Raw genomic sequence first — 15,565 nt, 5'->3', positions numbered from 1 at the left:
GTATCTAATTAACAGAGGGTGACTGGGATCAATAGCAACCAAGGAGCTGATCTAAAAATAGTGCTCAGGCAGGGATTACAACCTGCGGGCAACAGCTTGGATGGAAATGTCCCCTGGAGTAATTAACCTTTAGCTGGAAAGTGGTGGTTAGCGTTAGAAAGTGTCTGCATCTCTGAGGACCAGTCTTTGCTCATCCAGACTCACCAGCAGAAGTCTGTATTTGCACCACAGAGAAAACAACGTCTGAAAGAAATGTCCTTCAACCCTTCTATCTCCAACAGGTAAACTTCAGGGAGAAGGATTGACGTTGGACAGGATGATCAATGCTCGCAGAGTCTGAGCTGGCATCACCCAAGTGAGAGGCAGAGATTCATACACCCAGGAACAGTAAGTTTGTTGTCAGCATGAGTTCAGGATCAGGCCCCAGGGGTGCACAACACATCTGAAAGAGAAGGAAACTCTGAAGATGAAGAATCTAGAAAATTTCTCTTTGTAAAGCTGGTGTGGAAAAGATTGGAGTGATAAGGGATGAGCGAAGAGCTTTTCTTCCTTCAATGTAGATGGAAGTGGCTAGAAAGATATTTCCTGGCCAAAAATTTTCTGTGGAAAAGTGACTGACTGTGGGGACCTGGACAGTTGTAAACAGAGCTACTAAAGGAACAAACCTTGATTAGTCACCAAAAGGAAGGTTAAATTGAAATGTCAACACATCTTAGTTCCTCTTGGTTTAGTCTAACTTGAAGGAGAACAAGGAGGTTGGAAGGTAGCCCTGAGCTGTGTGGTGGTTGCCCTGGCTGCTGTCAGTTGTGCTAACCCAGCATTTTACCTAGTCCCTCTACAACAAGCCAATGAGAGTTAAAAGTCTAACACCATGGTAAGAGTCTGTGGGTGCTGTAGTGTTATAGCATCTCTCCTGTTTTGCTTTCAGTTTACTCTGAAATGAAGGAGGAGCTACCAGCAAGGGCAACTGGCTCCTGAGTTGCTTTTGTGGATGTCTCCACTCGCTCCTGTTGACCTGTCAGAGATGGTCTTTGAGAGAAATCTCATGTCTCCCTCTCTGAGAGCTGCCAATCCATCTTCCAGCTGAACCACAGGAGTCACAACAAACCAGATAGGGAAAAAAAAAAACCCAAGCCACAAAAATAACCAAAACACATGATCAAAACTGCAAAGAAGAGATCTAACCTGTCTATTTTTCTACACATGTTATCAAGAAATTGTATTCTTTTTCTTGAAACAGTAGCATGAAGATGATCAGAACTGCAGTTCTGGTTCAAGACCAAGGTCCATTTAGCCCTTAAGTCTCTTCTACAAAAGCTGTAGCAGACATGTAGGGAGAAACGCAAACAGAACGAGTATATGTGATTCATTTTCACTTCCTTAAACACCCTCCTAACCTCAGACTATTTTAATTTAGGGGATTTTATGAGTTTCGGTTGGTTGCTTTATTTAGTGATCCATGATGGATCTTTCTCTCAGGCATTTGTCCTTTCTCTTCCTAAATCCAGCTGAAATTTTTTGCATCCTCAGCAAAAATTCTCATCCGCCCTTAAGGAGAACTTCAACACATTTGTTATTCTGAGCAGGAAATAACTCCCTTTTCTTTGTTCAGACCAGGCTTCCTTCAATGGTCCCCAGCCCCTGTACTGGAAGAGAGAGCAAATTTTTCCATGCCATTCATGGTTGGCAGAGACTTTGAAGTTCAAGAAAGTAACACCACTTTTAGCCACTGTCCTCCCATGCAGGGACATGATGTGACAGCTCTGTTTGGCTTCCCCATCTACCTGCCACAGCAATAAGAGTAAGAGGCTTGGTGTGTACTGGTAAACAAGGCAGAGGTGTAGCCCTGGCTCACTTTGCCCCATGAAATGTCTCCAGCCCCTTGGGGGATTTCTTCGAAATACTGCAATAAAAGTACGGTAGGAGGCATTGTGGTCTCCAGGGCTGCATGCCCTAAGGAAGAAGGAGATATGTATTGACACCTGATGGGCATTGAAATATTCTGTGTATGTTCTTTTGAGTGACAGTAGGCAATTATTCCTGGAAGGTGGTCACACACAAGGTATGGTTGTTGCCATGCTGTTTACATGAGAGGAGTGCTTCAGTTCCGTAGCAATTCCAACACCTGGTGAGATCAGGGATGCATAAGAAAAACATGGTGATTTCAGTGATTAAGAATAGCTCACTACAGGTCCCCCATAAAAATTCTCCCCTGCAAGTTTAAAAAACTAATTCACAAAATGTCCTGACCACGAATGAAGTCTGTCCACCACAATGCAGCTGCAGCACCTAGGTAAACATTGCAGTTTTAACAACTGGGAAGAGCCTTGGTTTAAAAATATAATGCCAGACTCAAAACCTGTCGTAGCAATATCTATCAGCTCTGGTGGCCTTTGGATCAGGCTCTTATCTGAACTGCAAAGATTGTCACAGCAAGTGTTAGAGACTGGATTGTAAGGAGCTCAACTTCCCTTTAGCTTCACAAGCTCTCTCCACATCCTTTGCTTCCGCCAGCTTTGTGCATTTGCACAGTCACTGAAGTGTTTGTAGACCATAGACTTATTTGGCTTCCTGCGAGAGGAAGATGGGCTGGGGTTACTGGATGAATACACCTGTGTCCTTAGAGCAGTAGCTCAGGAAAATGATGGAGGAGGGAACCTTCCCTGTGCAGTTCTCACTTTATTCTTTGTACATTTTTCCCATTGATGTTCAAAGGAAAGCAGCCTCTATTGGATATGCTCAGGCAGGTCTCAAGTGATTCAATAGCGTTCCCTTCCTCGAGCAGTGTTTATGCAGAAGAAGGTAGAACAGGGGACTGGTGCTTTAATTCTTGCTTTTGTCCCTCCCTGTGCCTGCAACATGACAGTCCTCTTGAAAATAATCAGCAGTGACAGAAAACATGCACGAAGAGTCTCATTGACTTAGGGAGAGGGTGCTTGTGTGAGGCAAGTTCACATGTGGGAGAAAAAAAGAACGGGATTAGACCTACGCTTCATATTTTTCCCACACTCATTTCTTTTTACAGGGAATTCACTAACACTAAATCAATCTAGGTGGCAGGAATGTGAGCATCTGGTCCATCCTAAATAGTCTCTTCTGTTCTATTTTTATATTCATGTATCATTTTTATTCTGCAGAGCTTGTGCATGGCGGAAGGGGTGAGTTTGCTTCTCAGTATACACGCCAAAGGTCTCTTCCAGAACCGCTGGGAAGGATTTGGAAGACTTTTCACTCAAACACAGAATTTATATATAGGCACAAAGCTTTCATTAAACATGAGCAGCTAAGGGGGCAGCATCAGTCAGTGACAGTAATGTATGCATGTCTTGTAGGCACACTATAGAGGAACAGGCTGCCTTGGAGAAATTACTATAGCAAAGGTGTTGATTATTGATGCAGTTGTCACTGAATTGACCCCACCTAATTTTCCTGAGCCAATGTGACTTCCAGATCTATTTGTAGGTTACCAGATGCTCACAGAGTGGTTGTCACTTTTGCATTTACTGCAGCTGATGCCTCAATTTGGTATTTGATGCATAGTTTAGATGACTACCCTGCATACTGAAACTGATGCTGAATAAGAATAAGTCTTGAAGAAGAACCCAGAAAAGTAGGAAGGAAGATCCCTGTACCAGTACAGCCTCTGTATCATTACCAAAGGTAACTGAGCCTCAAAGATCCAGAACGCTGGGAGAGACAACAGAGTTCCTGTAGCAACGGGAACTATAATTTAATGCAAGAACTTCTGAATGAATTTGTGGCAGTGTGCATTTTGTTAAAATCACCACTCAAGAAGGAAATTAATTGCTTAGGGGGCTTCCTAGCTAGTGCAATAAGCTACAACTGTTGCTAATGGAATGGCAGTCTAAAGGGGTAATAGGAGCTATCAGGAATATTTGCTGTGGAATAGTCTTGTCTGGAAGACTCCATATTGCTTGGAATATTTCAAATGATGCTGAATAAAATGTGCTGATTTACCTTACTGGCTTCTCTGTGTTGACTGCTTGAGCAGCAAGACCTAGCTTTTATGTTCTTTGAATAAATGGCTGATGTATATACACGCTTTTCATTTGGAAGAGATTAAGTGGGCTCCTCCACACCTCCTTCTATTTTTTCCTGTTTGAGGACACAGGACTACACTCACCCTACAGATACATCTGTAATTTTCAGAGTGCATTTTGTTCTAACATACTTTTTTCTGGTCTCTATTCCCATCATTTATGACCTGACTGCCTTCCAGTAATGGAAAAACTTTCTCCAGCTATATTTTCCTACTAGTATACACCATTTTTCAGGCAGGGAACAGAGAGATTTACCTAAGCCATAGAGAAAGCCTGTGGCAGGTGGGGCATCCAGCTGCAGCCTTGGTCTAAATCCTCCACAAACAAAGATGGGCATCCTGTGTGGTGTCCCCAATTCCTCCACTTGCACCTCCTGCAAACCTGTCTCAGTGGTCCAGCGCCTAAATATTCCAATGTAATCCCTGAACGCTCCAGTTGTAGGTGCAGCTTTGGAATCTACTTAGGATAGACTGGGGCCAAGCAAACAAATCTGTTGTAGGGCAAATGGAAGAACAGCATCTTCCCTCTTCTCCACAGACATGCTGGACGTGTCAGCTTTATCTCACCAAAATCAGGCAGCAGCTGGATTAACTAGTAATTAAGAAATTGATGCTAAATATTGTTATGACTGTATCTGACTGCGTTGAAATGGAAGTAAGAGCATAGCAGTAGCTTAAACCCCAGCTAATTCAATTACATTTTGCTGTGCCAGAGTCTCTTATAGCTATTTTTCAAAATAAATTCCAACCTGTATATACACACAAGGCTAAACTGTTTCTCTGAAAGGAAGATTATAGTTTTACTTGTCGAAATCAAGCAGGATATATACTCTAGTGAAAACCTTTCCTGAGAAACTCCGAGAGTCAGGGCAAAGGCAGTACCATCTCATGGAGAGACTTTTCTACCACCTCATATTATCACTTATTTTGAAACTGGAGGAGGGAAAGAAAATGAACCTTTAATAACTGCCCAGCTCTAAAATCAATTTCAGTGCTCAAGACAGCTTGTAAACACACAATATGCTTTAAGAGAGATTGATGCTGAGGAAAGTGAGGTGTACATTTTCCTGCTGTTGAAGTCAAATAAGGCTTTTAAATAGCTTCCATTTTCAAGGGTGCCTAAGTGGCCACTGTGTTAAGAGCCTTCCCCTGGCTGAAGATGAGGGATTTGATTCTCAGCTCTGTTACACACATTTAAATCAGGAATAACCCACTGAAAACTGACCTGGTGTACATTTGTTATGAGAAAAGAATAGGACAAAGGCTTGTATAAAAAAATTCTAACAAGGACATAAATTATGATGATTTACACTTTGGGGCCAGGAGTTGGGAGTTCTTTTAAAACCACAATTGATTGATGAAGCCTCGCAACATCCCTGCGATTCAGTAAGGACTATACCCAGCTTGCAGATGGTTGCTCTAAAGTACAGCACTGTTATATGGTTACAAACCAAACAAATTAATTATAGGCAGAGCAAGAACCAGATGCAGGTTGCCACATCCTAACTATCATCCCGCAGTGCTTTGGGACAGCGTTTCCTCCTTGTCATTGCTCAGTACAGGACAGTCTGACTGTCTAAATAAGGCTATGACAATACCCAAGTAGAGAGAGAATTTCTGCAGTTTTGTTTCTCTTGGCTACAAAAAATATTATGACTTAACATTGTCGTGGTGCTGCTGCCTTTATATCTGCATGATGTCACATCTTATCACTCTGAGACCCATGGCTTTTCCTGACAACTTGCCCTCCATTTAAGTGGTTGAGATAGGAGCTGAGAATGTGTGCCTACTAGTAGGTTTAGAGATGCTCAACTGCTCACAGGTTCAGAAAGGCAATCTTGAAGGATTAGCCAAGACTAGGGACAGCTGCCACTGATGGCTCACAATCTACATGTGAAAGACAGAAAAATCAGTGGTAGGGACAGAATGCATGAAGAAAGGGAAGAATATGACAGTGATGGTTGAAATATAGGGGATCTTATCTAGATGGAAGAAAAAAAGCAGACTGGAAAGAAAGTGTGGGAGGCTGAGGAAGGAAGTGGGCAGAGAAATTAGGAGCTGAGGATGAGGGGCAAGGTGGGAGGTGGTTGATGTAATCAGCTATTTGGCACTGGGCAGAAAAAAAGTGCAGCAGAACTGCAGAAAATGTTTATCAATGTCCACTTCAGCTGTGTCTGCAGCTTTTCCAGCTGTCTGGAGACTCCGTCTGAATCCTCTTGGCATTTTTTCTTGAAGGCAACAAAGTAGAGGCGGGAACAGAGAGCACTCGCATTGTAGTTACCCAGGGGGAGCAGGTAGTCTGTCGTGTAGTGTTCAAAATCTAGGGTATTCTTGGGAAAGGCACATTATGTTCAGTGAAGTTACCACTGTACTGGCAGAATAAAGTGAGCTCTCAGCCCTGAACTGTGTTTCCAACAGGCATCGTGCCTTGAAGATTTCTGAAGGCATCTCTTGCTAAAGGTTTTTTCTTGCATGGACGTAACACTGCAGAGACATTTGCTTGTGCTTGCATGTCAAACCGATGGTGTGAGGGAGAAAAGGAACCAGGGCTCCACCAGCTCCTCCGTTTTCTGATCCCAGCCTCCCTGAGCACAGCTGGAGAATCGTCGTGTGTGCTGATAGCTGAGGCACATTAACCCTAATCCACTTCCCAAACAACCCTTCCCACCATTCCCCTGAAAAGACTGCTCAGGACACACCGTTCAGGAAGGAAAATTGCTGTTTAAATAGACTTTCCCTGGAATTACTTTATGTCTACAGTAGATGCATTTCCTTACTGCTAAATTACAGTAGCAAAGCATCTCTGCAAGTATCCGCAGACGCCTGCCTGCAAAGCAGAGCTTTGCACAAGCTTAGAAGCTTTTCCCCATCAGCAAAGCAAGCTGTCTTATTGCAGCACACAGCTCTTGCTATATAGTCACACTGCTTTTAGGACTTGGTGCCAGCATAGCTAGACAGTCACGGTTCACACCTCCTCACACCCCCAGGCAATGTCGCTCGGCCAGCAAAAAGCTTGTGGTTGATGTCGGCCAAGTAGTGTGGCTGGAGCTGGCCCTGGTTTTACAGCGCGTGTGCTCAGGGCACTGCTGAGCTCTTCCTTGCCGAACCTGCTCTAAAGTCACACTAAATAACAGGCAAGAGTTGCAGGTCAAAAGTCTATGAGAAAATAGCAAATGGTATTTCTGGTCTGCTGAGTCAGGCAAAGGAGATGGGGAAGGAGGGGGTTGGGACTTTCTGGTTTTCTCTGAAGATCATGTCTTGGCAAGGATAATAATTTCTGGCAGATTGAAAAGTCCCATTGGGCAGATTGGAAAGCCCTGGAAAGGCTTGTTTTGGGCAGATTGAAAAGGCAGAAATCTGAGCTCTGAATATGAAGCTGCTTGATAGCTTCCTAAGACCACTTACTATCAATCTCATCCTCTTAGCAACTGTATGAACAGCAGGGCATATGATTGAATGCTTTTCATATAAACATTGTGAAATAAACTGCACTCTATTTCCTGCTGCAGGCTTCCTTCAACGGTAAATGTCAGGTGTGCAAGATAAAACAGGCTGAGCTCCACTCCAGATCACGGCATCTCCTGCATTTCAAATGTACGTAGAGCTGCCTTTCCACAAGCTACACAAAGCTGCTTTCATCACATTTTCCAGCACACTGCTAAGTAAAACAGAAGACCAATATACTACTAATGGTTGAGGCTTCTTATAGCAGCCTCATCTGTTATCACATCCTCCGCCATCGTCCAACTTCTACTCCCACCTCGCAGTTACTCTGGCCCTCGTGCTCTGTTTATCTTATTCTTCCTCTCCTGACTCCAGGACTATTTCCATGCTTCTCACTTTCCTGGATTCAGTTTGCCTACTGACCCCCATCGCCACCAGCTCACCTAAGTCCTATGTAAAAACCTTGTCTGCCGTGACAACAGCCAAAAGCTCTGGATGCCCTTCATGGGTCTGTGTTCCTGGCACTGCACAGGGTGACTCTATGGCATGGTGCAACTCTCTGCACTCCTCTGGCCTCGGTTTCTTCGCATAAGGAAAGAAGAACCTATAACCTGATATCCAAACATCACTTGGAGCAGATGCTTGTTTCTCTGTGTTTCTTGAGGTTTAATAAATCAAAGGTTTGAGTTTGCTGGAAATGGTTGGTTTCACTGGGAGTTTTTATGAGCAGAGACTGAGAATGAATGAAAAGTATTCTAGGATTTAGCTCAAAGCATCTGTTACAAATATGTCATTGAATCTATCCTAGCACAACTTGTATGGTTAAGGAATGGGACAGGAGCTCCAGACCTGAGCTGGAGCTGAGTCTGAGGGACTTGAGGAGGGAAGAATAATTTAATTCTATGTAAGATCACTACTAACTGACACACTGTCATGATGCTTCAGAGGAAAAGAGAGCAGGTGATTACGGAGGGAGAGCAGGAGCCACAAAATAGCACTTTTATTTTGCAAGACCTTCCCACAGCTTGGCAGAGCAAATGACAATGGAAGTTAAAACAGCATTTTCCAATTCTCCATTCTTTATTTCCACACAATTCTTCTCTGGAACAGCAATTAGGATATTTATTTCCCTGTCTTGTGCTTTTTCAACACAGAACGTCAAATGGTTTAGTAGCAGATAGAAAAACATGGCTCTTATCTCCATATAAATATCAGAATTCATCCCTCTGCAGGACTGGGCTCAGGTATTTGTGATGCTCATAGTCACCATTACTCTATTACCTAAATGCCTCACATTAATGGATTTCTCCTTGCATCACTTGAGTGAGGAGAAATTCAGTGCTGAATTACTATCCTCATCTTAGAGACGGAGAAATTACAGCATTGATCAGGAGTATGCAGGAAATCTGTGCAGATCAGAAACTTCGATCAAAAGCAAAGGCTATAAACAGGAGACAAATCTGCCTCCCCATTTACCTCTTCCTAGTACCTATGGGGACCATATTTCCCTGAGACTGCTCCCTGGCCAGGCTCACGTGAATGAGATTTCAGATCCGTGCTGAAATCTTTAGCTGACAGAAACTGGGGGAAATGCACAGCTTCAAAGCTGCCAACAATGTCAATTTACACCTGCTGAGAACCTGGCCCAGTCCATTCACTGCATCCAATTACACAGACGATAAACCACTGAAATTGTCAGATATTATATATCTTTAGTATAAGATCAAAGCAGTCTTCTAGACTGTAAGATCTTAGGGAATTTCTCTCTACTGAATTGGTAAGAACAAAAAAAATTAACATGAGGCAAGGATTCTCTTTTTACAATATTGCTACTAAATTTACTAGAAACAGGGAATTTCCTTTGTGAGGAAATGTGTTCTCACGAGAAATTGCTTGTGAAGGAACTTTCCTTCATCTCTGTATTTCCATTAAATATCATTCAGGATCTCCTGATGAGGATACTGATTAACAGCATTTCTCAGACCCATTTAAAGCCAGGAACAACAGTATGGGGCTCCAGTTCTCAAGGTGGTTTCGACCTCTCAGCTTTTGGGCAAAGGTATTGATGCAGCTCACTGCAATTATTCAGGTCATTGATTTTCTTCTTGATAAAGACAAGAAATATTTCCAATAAAAAAGCTTGGAAAATCTAGCTCTAGCATGAGGTACCTAAAGCAGGATTTGATCAGCCTTGAATCGTAGCTAACCTTCCTGTAGCACCATGTCCATTCAAGTGCTAAATGAACACCAAACAGTGAGTGACTAACACCCCTGCAAAGTCAGTAAATATTCTTACACCTCCTTTTCAAAACTGTATACCAACATTTTGGTCCCTGGTGACACCAATGGTAAAATTCTCATCAATTTCAGCAGCTCCACGAGATCACTTGCGGAATTTGGATGATTCATGTGAAAACCACACACCTAATCAATCACTAAAGCAAAGGAAGAACTCAACCTGTGTAGGAGGAGATGCTTTGGTGCCAGAATGGTTTGCAATTGCAGTACTTTGGTAATTCTACTCTGCTTCTGGTATCAAAGGGATCATGTAATCCCATTATTCTTTCATTCTTTCTCTTCTAGAAATCTGTTTTCTGTTAACGTTGTTGTTAGCCTGTTGTAGTTGTTAGCCTCTCACAATGAAAGTACAGCTTTCTTTATTAGAAAACAAAGACAAAAAGACAGCCTGTGTGTCTGCTTCTCTTCTTGTGGAAATTTGATCAAATTTACCTTCAGAAACACAAAAATAATCCCATTCAGAAGACAATCCAGAGATTTTGCGATGTGTGTGATATTGAATGCTCTTTCAGAACTGCAGGAAATGGAGGCTCCATTTTCCAGCACCAAGACTCTTTCTCCCTAACTAAAGAAGTACATGAATCCTTTTTACAAAACTTCTCATCTTCTCCCTGCCTGAAGGCTTTTCCAGCCATCTTTGGCTCTAGGTCATGTCCTTCTAGTGTCTTGTCAGCTTTCAGATTGTCTCACCTTTTCATTCCTATTTTCCTTTGTACTTGCTCATTATCTCTCTCCTTCATTCTCAGCAATCTAGTCTTTGGTTTAGGCAAATGTCAACTTTCCTCTCTACTGGCATGAAATGATATTTTAACATTTATGCTCTTACTTTTCCTCAGCTCATAATTAAAATTATCAAATTAGCTATTTCATTAAAGTCAATGGCCAGACCGTTAAAAGAACTCTTCCTTTAGTATAATTTAACATCAGCATACAGTGCAATGAAGGTGCCCAGCACTTAACATGCACCAGCATCAGTTGGAATAGGTACCAGTTAGCTCTGAACCTAACTGAAATCATTTGACACCATTGAGCTGGAAAAAAGATGTTTTACACCAGTTGCTGTAATTTCAGTAGCCAGGACTAAGTATTCCACTGCCCTCACTCAAAAATCTCACATGAGTTATTTTAGTTTCTGTCACAACTGCTTGCATTCAGCACAACAGCTGTCTGGTACGAATTGAGATTGCCTTAACCTACCTTCACACCTTTCTGGTCTTAATGGCAGCCCTTAATCTGTCTCCTCATGGTGCTGGTTAAAACAGACTCGAGGTTATCACAGACATCCCACCAGCCACGAATAGCTATCAAGCAGCACTGCTCTGCCCTTGACCTCCTTCTTCCCCATGAGAGCTACTACAAGACCCCAAATATGAATGCTGGATAGAGCAGTTAATTTAAAATCACTGTATTGACTCAGTGCCTAGGAGGGATCCATGAGGATTATGAAAAGGTACTAAAAACAGCTGTACTCTAATGAGAGTGTGTCTGACTAGCGACACACACGTGCTGAAAATTTCCTTGAAGGTCTAGGTTAACACTCGCTGGAGAAAATGGGCTTTGGCATTTAACAGTTGTTTTATTCTTTGCCTTTGCAAAAATGAATCATTGGAAAGTGATATATTCTTTGCCTTTTCAGAAATGAAACACTCAGTACTGATAACAACTACTGAACCAAGCATGTCACCTGAGGAATTTGATATCCTTTTCTTTCTAAGTGCACCACATGAAGAATAAAGCAAATTTTACACAGACAAATCTAAATTGCTCTCTACAACTACCTGAAAGGACGTTGCAGCAAGGTGGGTGTTGGTCTCTTGTCCCAGGTGACAAGTGGTAGGACGAGAGGAAAATGGCCTCAAGTTGTGCCAAGGAAGGTTTAAATTGGATATTAAAAAAAAAATTCTTCACAGAAAGGGTTGTCACTGGAACACGTTGAGTCACCATCCCTGGAGGGGTTTAAACAACATGTAGACATGGTGCTTAGGGACATGGTTTAGTGGTGGACTCGGCAGTGTTAGGTTTATGGTTGAGCTCAAGACTCTTAAAAGTCATTTCCAATCTGAATGATTCTACAATTCTGTGAATATTAATGACCACACTGGGGTCTTGCTGTTCCCAGTGTGGGAAAGGGGAGATGGAACAGGGAGCTGAGAAACACTTTGGACAGCTAAACTTGATGTTCATGTTGCCTCCAGGGGGATGGAAAATCACCACCCACATGCCCTAAACCCATCTTTCAGCTGCATTAGCAAACCTTGTCCCTCAGGATACCCAGCATCAGCAAGTAGGCAGTGTGCAATAGGTGGTCTGCACCACCAGTACCATTGAAGGCTATAATACTGTAACTGTGTATCCCCAGTGTCTACGCTAATATAATCTGAAAAATCTTCCCTGGCAATAGCTATCATTAGTGACTAGTGTAAACCACTCTGAATTTATCCTGTTATTACATTGCATATGGTATGGCCTATGGAGCAGATTTACTTCCCACAGAACAAATGCCCTACAGTTTCAATGGGACTTGGTGGTTTTTTTTCTTCCTTTCCTGTGATGTTCTATAGGGGAATCTTTTAATGCCATTAAAGTATTGGCAAGTTGCAGAAAGTCACGCACATTTGAAACAGGTTACGTGAGCACTGCGTGCACACACAGAAGTGGCAGTCAGGGGGAGGGCTGAGTGTTATGGAGGGGAGAAGGGGATCTTTGCTGTAACAAGAAACATTACAGACACAGAAACCATCCTATTCCTTAAATATATCTCTGTTTACTTTCTTTTATCTCTCCATGTGTCGTATCTCAATAACATATGTGCTGATCCTTGCCATTCAAAGTATGGATAACACCCCAATTATTAATTTTAATAGTAAGTCACCTTTGGACATAACATTATACAGACAAGTATTGCTTCCAGTGTTTCATATTTGCCCTTATTAAAGCTGACAAATTTATTAACTATCTAGTAGGTGCTTGTAAAAGCGATGGAGACAGATTCTTCTTGGGGTGCACAGTGAAAAGACGAAGCAACAGACACGGGTTGCAATGTGAGAAATTTCAGCTATTTACAAGAAAACATTTTTCAAAGTGAGGATAACTAAGCACAGGAACAGGTTACCCAGAGAGGCTATGGGATCTCCATCCTTAGGTATATTAAACTCAGCTGGAGGGGCCCTCAAGCAACCTGGCCCAACTTTGAAATTAGCCTTGCTTTGAGCAGGAGGTTGAACTAGAGACCTCCAGAGGTCCTTTCCGATCTATAGTAATCCCCGAATCTAAAATATATTAGTAAAATAATTTTGTTGTCTAGTGTGCTTAGGCAAATAGCAATACTATTCATTTAAAATACATGGAATATGGATCTGAAGGCTTCTGTACTTGAGTTCATGAGTTTCTTCAGTTTTTGAACTGAAGAGCTACCAGGTTCTTTGTGAATGACAGCTTTTGGAAGGGAACATGTAATACACTTTGAAAAGCTTAAAAGAACAGCAAAATATAACCGAATCAATCAGCAAGCAGACTCAGAATTTGTTTTTACAGCTGTTTGTTTGTTTTTTTTTTTTCCAGAAGGCTTTACTCTGAGGTTTCCTGCCATCCAATGATGGAAAAGAAACAATCCGTGTAACATATGTGTATAGTCAAAGCTGCTTGACCTTTGTCAATCATACATTCATAGAAAAAAGTTCATGATAGATGGAAACGCAGTGACAGAAATTGTTCAGCACATATTTCCAGTCCTAGCCTATTTAGCTCAGTTTGTGAACACAAGAAAAAAATAAGAAAGGTAACATTTATCAGGAAAAATTATTGATGGCAAATTACTTTCCCAGCTCTGCCTGTTCCCTGCACTCCGTTAATGTTAGCTTACCTCACAGCGTGTAGGAAGGAAGGCTAATGTATTAGCCAGGCTACTGTATTAACTGTCAGTCAAGAAATGAGCAAATCATTATATTTGCAAACTCTGCAAGCAAATCACTGGAAGCAATCTCCAAGAACATGCACATTGACTTCACTCTCATGTAATTCTTGGCATGTCTGCAAATAGAATTTAAATTTTGATTTATTGTGGACATATATGTTCGTTTTCTTTTCTTTTTCTTTTTCTTTTCTTTTCTTTTCTTTTCTTTTCTTTTCTTTTCTTTTCTTTTCTTTTCTTTTCTTTTCTTTTCTTTTCTTTTCTTTTCTTTTCTTTTCCTTCTTCTCTTCTCTTCTCTTCTCTTCTCTTCTCTTCTCTTCTCTTCTCTTCTCTTCTCTTCTCTTCTCTTCTCTTCTCTTCTCTTCTCTTCTCTTCTTCCTTTCCTTTCCTTTCCTTTCCTTTCCTTTCCTTTCCTTTCCTTTCCTTTCCTTTCCTTTCCTTTCCTTTCCTTTCCTTTCCTTTCCTTTCCTTTCCTTTCCTTTCCTTTCCTTTCCTTTCCTTTCCTTTCCTTTCCTTTCCTTTCCTTTCCTTTCCTTTCCTTTTTTAATAAAATGCCAAATTCTTATTCTTTAGTTTAAATCTACACAAATATCTATAACGGTGTCATTAGACTGCTAAGGCCTAAATAACAACTGAGTTCAGACCAGAACTATAAACAGGCCTGGTTTTGTATTTTAAAAGCACTTGTTCTGTGCAAGCCATGGTTACATGAGGACTTCAAATCTTATGAATGCTCTTACTCCGTTCTCCCCCACAACTTGTTTAATCATGCCAAAAAGTATGAAGCTGTACTCTGGGACACACAAGTTGTGCTGTGATCTAAAAGAGAGCTGAAAACAAACATAAGAAACTCAAGAAATTTTGTTCATTGAATATACTGATTAGACAAACATCTGGATGTCAACTTCTTTCAGATGAATTTCCTCACAGGATCCTGATTAGTCCTGGGCTTCATGACATTATTGAGCAGGGATGGGACTACCAACTATCTGAACATCAGGCTCTGTGAATATGTCTTGAGCTGAGCTCCAAAAATTGCAGCAAATAATGTATTGAACCATGTATTCACAGTGTTGCAGAGAATTCTAAAGGGCTCTCAGTGCAGCTGGGGCTGTGATTTTGAACTCAAACAGAAATGAACAGTGTCATGAGACACTATCTGGTACTCCTGAACTGCATTTCTCATCAGTGGATCATCACTGTCCTCTGTTAGTTTCTTCTGTTCCACATTTCACATTCAGCTTCTCTTTCTCACAGCTAGATCCCTGCACAAGTCCACTTCTTTTCATGAAGTAACAGCTTTTCTAGGCAGGACCCAAATTTCCTTTGGTTCATTATGCCATCCCTGACATTGCGCTGAAGTGGATTCTTAAGGAAGAGAAAGAACTGAGCATGTGCTGATATTCGCCCAGCTTCTGTAGATTGTCATCTAGGAATTCCTGACCCAGACATTGTGTCTTTGTATTTAGTAGTCCTTAGCAGATATTTTCTTGTATGAATCTGCCTAATCACTTTCTGAACCCATGCAAACTTTTAGCATCTACAGCATCACATGGGAAGAAATTTCACAGCCTAATTGTACATTATACAAGGGACTGTATCCTCTTGTTTGCACTGGATCTGCAATCTGCAGCCCGCTAGTTTCATTATGATCCCCCAGTCCTTGTATTGAAAGAGGACATGAAGAAAACTCTTGTCTTTCATTTTCTCCACACCACTCAGGTTTTTAAAGGCCTCTTTAAAATTCCTCCTCTGCTGTTCTCTTTTGAGGCAGAAGAATCTCAGCTTTTTAATCATCCCTCACACAGTTATCCCTTGCTGTGTCACCCTTTCCATGCCTTTCAGTTCCACTG

Source organism: Patagioenas fasciata, chromosome 2 (assembly GCF_037038585.1).
Source record: "Patagioenas fasciata isolate bPatFas1 chromosome 2, bPatFas1.hap1, whole genome shotgun sequence".
NCBI lineage: Eukaryota > Metazoa > Chordata > Aves > Columbiformes > Columbidae > Patagioenas > Patagioenas fasciata.
This window is presented reverse-complemented; position numbering follows the sequence as displayed.